Source organism: Pristiophorus japonicus, chromosome 27 (assembly GCF_044704955.1).
Source record: "Pristiophorus japonicus isolate sPriJap1 chromosome 27, sPriJap1.hap1, whole genome shotgun sequence".
Lineage (NCBI taxonomy): Eukaryota > Metazoa > Chordata > Chondrichthyes > Pristiophoridae > Pristiophorus > Pristiophorus japonicus.
Window position 1 is genome coordinate 17,261,390 of NC_092003.1, and position 8,034 is coordinate 17,269,423.

Consider the following 8,034-nt stretch of genomic DNA (forward strand, 5'->3'; position numbering starts at 1 on the left):
AGTCAGCGATGTGTCGTGGCAAACACACCAGCCAACTTGTGCTCACAAGCTCTCACAAATGTGATATTGGCCAGATCATCCTTTTTTTTTTACATTGATTGAGGGATACGTGTCAGCCCCAGGACACCAGGGATAGAAACCCGCCCCCCTCCCACCCCACCGCCTCCCACCCCCCGCTCTTCTTCCAGTACTGCCCGTGGGATCGTTTACATCCACCTGAAAGGGCAGACGGGGCTTCGGTTTGACGTCGCATCCGAAAGACGGCACCTCCAACAGTGCAGCACTCCCTCAGTACTGCCCCTCCGACAGTGCGGCGCTCCCTCAGTACTGCCCCTCCGACAGTGCGGCGCTTCCTCAGTACTGCCCCTCCGACAGTACGGCACTCACTCAGTACTGCACCTCCGACAGTGCAGCACTCCCTCAGTACTGCCCCTCCGACAGTGCGGCGCTCCCTCAGTACTGCCCCTCCGACAGTGCGGCGCTCCCTCAGTACTGCCCCTCCGACAGTGCGGCGCTCCCTCAGTACTGCCCCTCCGACAGTGCGCCGCTCCCTCAGTACTGCCCCTCCGACAGTGCGGCGCTCCCTCAGTACTGCCCCTCCGACAGTGCGCCGCTCCCTCAGTACTGCCCCTCCGACAGTGCGGCGCTCCCTCAGTACTGCCCCTCCGACAGTGCGGCGCTCCCTCAGTACTGCCCCTCCGACAGTACGGCACTCACTCAGTACTGCCCCTCCGACAGAGCGGCGCTCCCTCAGTACTGCCCCTCCGACAGTGCGGCGCTCCCTCAGTACTGCCCCTCCGACAGTGCGGCGCTCCCTCAGTACTGCCCCTCCGACAGTGCGGCGCTCCCTCAGTACTGCCCCTCCGACAGTGCGGCGCTCCCTCAGTACTGCCCCTCCGACAGTGCGGCGCTCCCTCAGTACTGCCCCTCCGACAGTGCGGCGCTCCCTCAGCACTGCACTAGGAGTGTCAGCCTGGATATCTGTGCTCGTCCCTGGAGTGGGACTTGAACACAACCTTCTAGCTCAAAGGGGAAAAGCACATGCCAGTCAGCATTAAAGAAAAGAATGAACAGAGAGAGCTGGGGGTATGTGTGCACACATCGTTGAAGGTGGCAGGGCAGGTTGAGAAAGCGGTTAAAAAGGCTTACAGGATTCTGGGCTTCATAACAGAGGAATAAAGTACAAAAGCAAGGAAGTTATGATGAACCTGTGTAAATCACTAGTTAGGCCGCAGCTGGAGAATTGTGTCCAATTCTGGGCCCCACACTTTAGGAAGGATGTGACGGCCTTGGAGAGGGTGCAGAGGAGGTTGACCAGAATGGTTCCAGAGATGAGGGACTTCAGTTACGTGGATAGATTGGAGAAGCTGGGGTGGTTCTCCTTGGAGCAGAGAAGGTTGAGAGGACGTTTGATCGAGGTGTTCAAAATCATGAGGGGCCTGGACAGAGTAGATAGAGAGAAACTGTTCCCATTGGTGGAAGGGTCGAGAACCAGAGGACACAGATTTAAGACGATTGGCAGAAGAACCAAAGGTGACATGAGGGAAAACTTTTTTACGCAGCGAGTGGTTAGGATCTGGAATGCACGGCCTGAGAGGGTGGTGGAGGCAGACTCAATTGTGGCTTTCAAAAAGGAGTTGGATAAGTACCTGAAGGAAATAAAATTGTCGGGCTCCAGGGAGAGAACAGGGGAGTGGGACTGGGCTGAGGTGCTCTTGCAGAGAGCCGGCACGGGCTCAACGGGCCGAATGGCCCCCTTCTGTGCTGTGACCGTTCTATGATTGCATTTTAGAGTACAAGGGGGGTAGAGGTTATGCTGCAGCTGTACAAAGCCCTGGTTAGACCACACCTGGAGCACTGTGAGCAGTTCTGGGCCCCACAGCTTAGGGAGGGTAAATTGGGCTTGGAGGGAGTGCAGCGTAGGTTTACCAGAATGATACCCGGACTTCCAGGGTTAAGTAACGAAGAGAGATTACACAAATTAGGATTGTATTCCCTGGAATTTAGACGGTTAAGGGGCGATCTGATCGAAGGTTTCAGGATATTAAGGAGAATTGATTGGGTAGATGGAGAGAAACGTTTCCTGCTGGTTGGGGAGTCTAGGACTAGGGGCACAGTCTAAACATTAGAGCCAGACCTTTCAGGATGAAATGAGGAAACACTTCTACACACACAGGACGGTAGAAGTTTGGAACTCTCTTCTGCAAGCAACAATTGATGCTGTTATGTATGCAATAAAGGTTCAAACTGAGTACTGTTTAACTAAGCAAGGTACAACCTTCTGCTTTGTCAGGCCCAAAGTGCCTGACTCACAAAATGGCTGGCCTTTAAAACCAGAGCAGCACCGTGAGCGTGCTGCTCAGTGGCCTCCAACAATGACACCATCTGGTGGCTACAAACAGCATGTACATACATGACACTAAACCGCTCTGAGATCTTATCACAGTCTTTCACAGGTTGAGACGGTCCGGTGCTTTACGCTCCTGGGTTGACCGTCTCAGTTCTATTCCAGCCTTGGGTGAGTGTGCGGGGTCTGTTGTGGCTGGTGGCTGGATGACTGACTTGTTGGGGGTGGCAGTGGCCGTGTCAGGAATTGCAAGTCCATTTTTATTGAACAGGTCCGTGATGGAAATTCCGGGTCACTGATGACCCTCGAGTCCGCTGAAGACTGCTGGTAGGTTGGTTGGTCGTCGATGGTTTCTTCGTCCCACTGTTCTGGCTCGTCTGTGTGCCTCAGCTGTGTCTGATCCATGTGTTTCCTGCAAGTTTGCCCATTCTTGAGCTTAATAACAAATACGCTGTTACCTTCCTTGGCCATGACCGTACCAGCGATCCATTTGGGACCCTGACCATAATTCAACACATATACAGGATCATTAACAGAAATCTTGCGTGACACAGTTGTGCGATCGTGGTACCCTTGTTGACTCTGTCTTCAACATGATTATTTAAATCTGGGTGTACAAGAGATAACTTGGTCTTAAGACCTCTTTTCATCAGGAGTTCAGCAGGCGAGGCCTCTGTGAGTGTGTGGGGTCTTGTCCTGTAATTCAGCAGTATGCAGGACAAGCGGGTCTGCAGTGACCCTTGGGTTACTCTCCTCATGTTTTATTTGATAATTTGTACTGCACGTTCTGCTTGCCCGTTGGACGCAGGCTTGAACGGTGCTGACCTTACATGTTTTATGCCGTTAAGTTTTACAAACTCCTGAAACTCCTGACTGGTGAAGCACGACCCATTGTCGCTCACCACTATGTCAGGCAGACCGTGTGTTGCAAACATGACATTGAGGTTCTCTATGGTTGCCGTGGACGTACTGGATGTCATGGTTATGCATTCTATCCACCACCACTAAAAACATCTTGCCCAGGAAGGGACCTGCAAAATCTACATGGATCCTGGACCAAGGTTTGGATGGTCATGACCACAGACTCAGCGGCGATTCCGTTGGTGCTTTGCTGAGCTGCATGCTGGTGTTGCACTGATGCACGCATGCTTCCAGCTCAGAATTAATTCCTGGCCACCATACGTGGGACCTGGTGATGGCCTTCATCATCACTATACCAGGATGTATGCTGTGTAACTTACGCACAAACTTCTCTCTCCCTTTCTTAGGCATTACAACTCGATTGTCCCACAATATGCAATCTGCTTGAATAGACAGTTCGTCCTTGCAACGAATGTACGGTTTGGCCTCCTCACACATTTGCTTAGGTATGGCAGACCAATCCCCTTTGAGGATGCAACCCTTTACCACCCATAATATCGGGTCCTGGCTGGTCCAGGTCTTAACTTGTTGAGCCGTGACCTTCACTCTCAAAAGTATCCATGATTAACATTAAATCTGCCGGTTGTGGCGTTTCCACCTCCGGTGTGGGCAACGGCAACCGGCTCAAAGCATCGGCACAATTCTCTGTGCCAGGTCTGTCGGCTCTTTCTGCTTTAGACAAACTTTTGGATGCATACGCGACAGGTTGAAGTTTCCCCGACTCATTAGCTTGTTGTAACACGCAACCAATTCCAAATGACTATGCGTCACAGGCCAAAACTAAATGTTTACATGGGTCATAATGTACCAGCAGCTTGTTTGAGCAAAGCAGATTGGTGGCTTTCTCGAAAGCTCTGTCTTGCAATGCGCCCCACACTCAGTTGTTGCCTTTTCTTAATAGCATGTGCAGTGTTTCAAGTAAGGTGCTCAATTTAGTTAGGAAGTCACCAAAATAGTTGAGTAGACCCAGTGGAGTGAACACAGCTCCGTCACGTTCTGCGGCTTGGGTGCATTCTTGATGGCCCTGGTTTTCACGTCAGTAGGTCTGATGCCATCAGCGGCGATTTTTCTCCCGAGGAATTCGACCTCTGGTGCCATGAAGACACACTTCGAGCGTTTAAGTCTGAGTCCCACTCTGTCCAAACGCAGTAGAATCTCTTCCAGGTTGTTCAGATGTTCCTTGGAGTCACAATCGATGATCAGGATGTCACCTTGGAACACGACGGTTCTGGGAACGGACTTCAGTAGACTTTCCATATTCCTCTGGAATATTGCTGCAACCGAGTGAATTCCAAATGGTCACCTGTGGTAAATAAACAGTCCTTTGTGCGTGTTAATGCACGTTAGTCTCCTTGACGTCTCGACCAACTCCTATGTCATGTAGGCTGAAGTCAAGTCCAGTTTTGTGAACAACTTCCCTCCAGCTAGCATCACAAACAAGTCATCAGCCTTTGGTAACGGGTACTGATCTTGTTTCGAAACCCTGTTGATCGTAGCCTTGTATCCTCCACAGATTCTGACTGCCATCACTTTTCAGCACAGGAACAATGGGGCTGGCCCATTCATTAATTCGACCAGTGATATGATCCCTTCACGCTGGAGTTTGTCCAGTTCAATTTCAACCTTCTCCCTCATCATATATGGCATCTGAGTTCACGTGGATCTGTACCTTGGCTCCTGTGAAGTTGCCGATACCCGGTTCAAACAGTGAGGGGAACTTGCTCAATACTTGGTCACATGTATCTTCCTCCGATGACAACACCTTTATGTAGTTCCAGTCGCATCTGATTTTCTCCAACCAGCTCCTGCCGAGCAGCGTTGGGCCGTTGCCTGGAACAATCCACAGCGATAACTCGTGGACTGCACCGTTATACGACACATTAATTTGTGCACTGCCAATCACCTTTATCAGTTCTTTGGTGTACGTGCGCAGCTTGGCGTTAACAGGGCTTAGCCTGGGCCTCACATTCTTAGTATCCCACAGCTTATAAAGTGCCCTCTCGTTCATGATCGATTGACTGGCCTCCGTGTCCAGTTCCATCGATACCGGTATCCCGTTAAACTTCACATTAATCAAAATTGGTTTACTCTTGGTTATGAAGGAGTACACAGTCCAGACACTTCCTCCTCTGGCATCTCGGATTGCGTATCTGGATCCGCGCTAGTCTGACTCTCATCCTCCACGTGGTGTGTCGCAGCACGCTTGCTCATCTGCGGACACTGCTGGTGCCGATGATTTCCCCCACAATGCCAACACGGAGAAGTCGGATACATTCCCGCTGGCGGACTTTGGGCAGCCACAGGTTTCACGAACGCAGCCGGATAGGTCCTGCCATGTGCCGCTCTGCCGAACGCATTTACAGTACTTGCCGAGGTTCGGTTCTTCACCGCTATTTGCTTTAGACTCCTGTCCGTTGTCATACAGCGATCTGGATGGCCCTTTTTAAATCCAACTCCTCCACCGCCAGAACTTTGCGCAGGATCACCTCGTGGTTGATACCGATGATAAAGAAGTCCCGCAGCATGTCTGCCAACACCGTCCCGAACTTGCACGGTGCCGCTAGACGTCTCAGGTCGGCCACAAATTCCACCGCGCTCTGGCCCTCCGATCGAACGTGTGTAGAAAACCTGTATCTCGAGATGATGGTGCCGTTGTCTGGCTTGAGGTGCTCCCGTACCAATGTACACAACTCCTCGTACGTTTTCTCTGTTGGATCACTAGGCATGAGTAGATTCTTTATCAGACCGTAGATCTTTGAACCGCACACAGTGAGGAACACGGCCCAGTGCCGATCTGCGTCGTCGACCCCCTTCATTTTGTTGGCCACGAAGTACTGGTTCAAACGGCTCACAAAGTCTGCCCAATCTTCTCCCTCCACGAATCGCTCTAAAAATCCAATCGTGCTCATTTTGCAAACAAAGGTTCTTGTATTCTCGTCGCCAAATGTTACGTATGCAATCAAGGTTCAAACTGAGTTGTGTTTCACTAAGCAAGGTACGACCTTGCCTGTGCTTTATTTAATCCCAAAGTGACTGACTCACAAAATGGCTGGCCTTTTATACCAGAGCAGCACCATGTGCGTGCTGCTCACTGGCCTCCAACAATGGCGCCATCTGGTGGCTACAAACAGCATGTACATACATGACAGTTTCAATGAGATCACCATTCATTCTTCTAAACTCTAAGGGCTAGGTGTCGTCAGTGTACACGTGGCAGCTGACCCCGTGTCTGCAGAGGGGGAGATCCTTGGGAGGCGTGGGAGGTAATGGTGTCAGAGTGGGACGAGTTCTAAGTGGAACCAGATGAGTGTAGTCCCACTGAACTGGACAATGGAGGAGAGGCATTGGAGGAGGATGGTGTGGTCTACCCTGTTAAAAGGCTGCAGGCGGCTCGAGAATATTTGAGCAGGGAGCGTGCGCCATGGTCATAAATAGGATGTCATTTGTGATTTTGATCAAGGCCGTTGAGGTACTGTGGCAGGGGCGGAAACCTGATTGGAGGGGTTCAAACACGGAGTTGTCCGAAAGATGGGTACGGATTTGGGAGGCAAAAGCATATAAAAGGATTTTGGAGAGGAAAGGGAGGTTGGGGATGGGGGCAGAGTTTGCAAGAATGGAAAGGTCAAGGGTGAGTTTATTGAGGGGGGGTTTGTAAGGTATTTCCTTCGTGGGTTCTTTGCTTAAGAATTCACAGCAACACATTGCTATTAAGAACTAGTTGGTTTATTAGCAAAGGTTTAACAATCACACTACACATTACCGGTTCATTCACCAGGCTCACAACCACCTGCCCCATCGTGAATCCCCCGAACCCAACTGGCCAGGGTTTTATTGAATCTTGTGAACACCACATGATTGGCTAAGTCCCTCACAACGCAACACAGCTCTACCAACCTGTGAGCACACTCACCGGGGCACACATTACAAGGTTCATGACGGTGATTTTCAGAAGGAGGGACAGTACATGAGGAGAGATTTACAACGTCGGTTAATATAGGGGCCAGGAAGGGAAGTTGTGTGGCTAGCAGTTTAGTGGGAATAAGTTTGCCGCAAAGGAGTTTCGAGTAGAGCGCTTGCATTGGGAGTCTCGTGTCTGGCATGCGGACAACGTGGTCTGCCCAACGGAGCTGGTCGAGTGTGGTCAGTGCTTCGATGCTGGAGATGTTGGCCTGATCGAGGACGCTAATGTTGATACGACTGTCCTCCCAGGGGATTTGTAGGATCTTGCGGAGACATCGTTGGTGGTATTTCTCTAGCGACTTGAGGTGTCTACTGTACATGGTCCATGTCTCTGAGCCATACAGGAGGGCGGGTATCACTACAGCCCTGTAGACCATGAGCTTGGTGGTAGGTTTGGGCCTGGTCTTTAAACACTCTCGAGCCCCAGGTGGGCAGAGGAAACGTTACAAGGACACCCTCAAAGCCTCCCTGATAAAGTGCAACATCCCCACCGACACCTGGGAGTCCCTGGCCAAAGACCAGTCCGCCCTAAGTGGAGGAAGTGCATCCGGGAGGGCGCTGAGCACCTCGAGTCTCATCGCCGAGAGCATGCAGAAAGCAAGCCCAGGCAGCGGAAGGAGCGTGCGGCAAACCAGTCCCACCCACACTTTCCCTCAACCACTGTCTGTCCCACCTGTGACAGGGACTGTGGTTCTTGTATTGGACTGTTCAGCCACCTAAGGACTCAGTTTAAGAGTGGAAGCAAGTCTTCCTCGATTCCGAGGGACTGCCTATGATGATGATGATGGGAATATGTTCACAGGAGC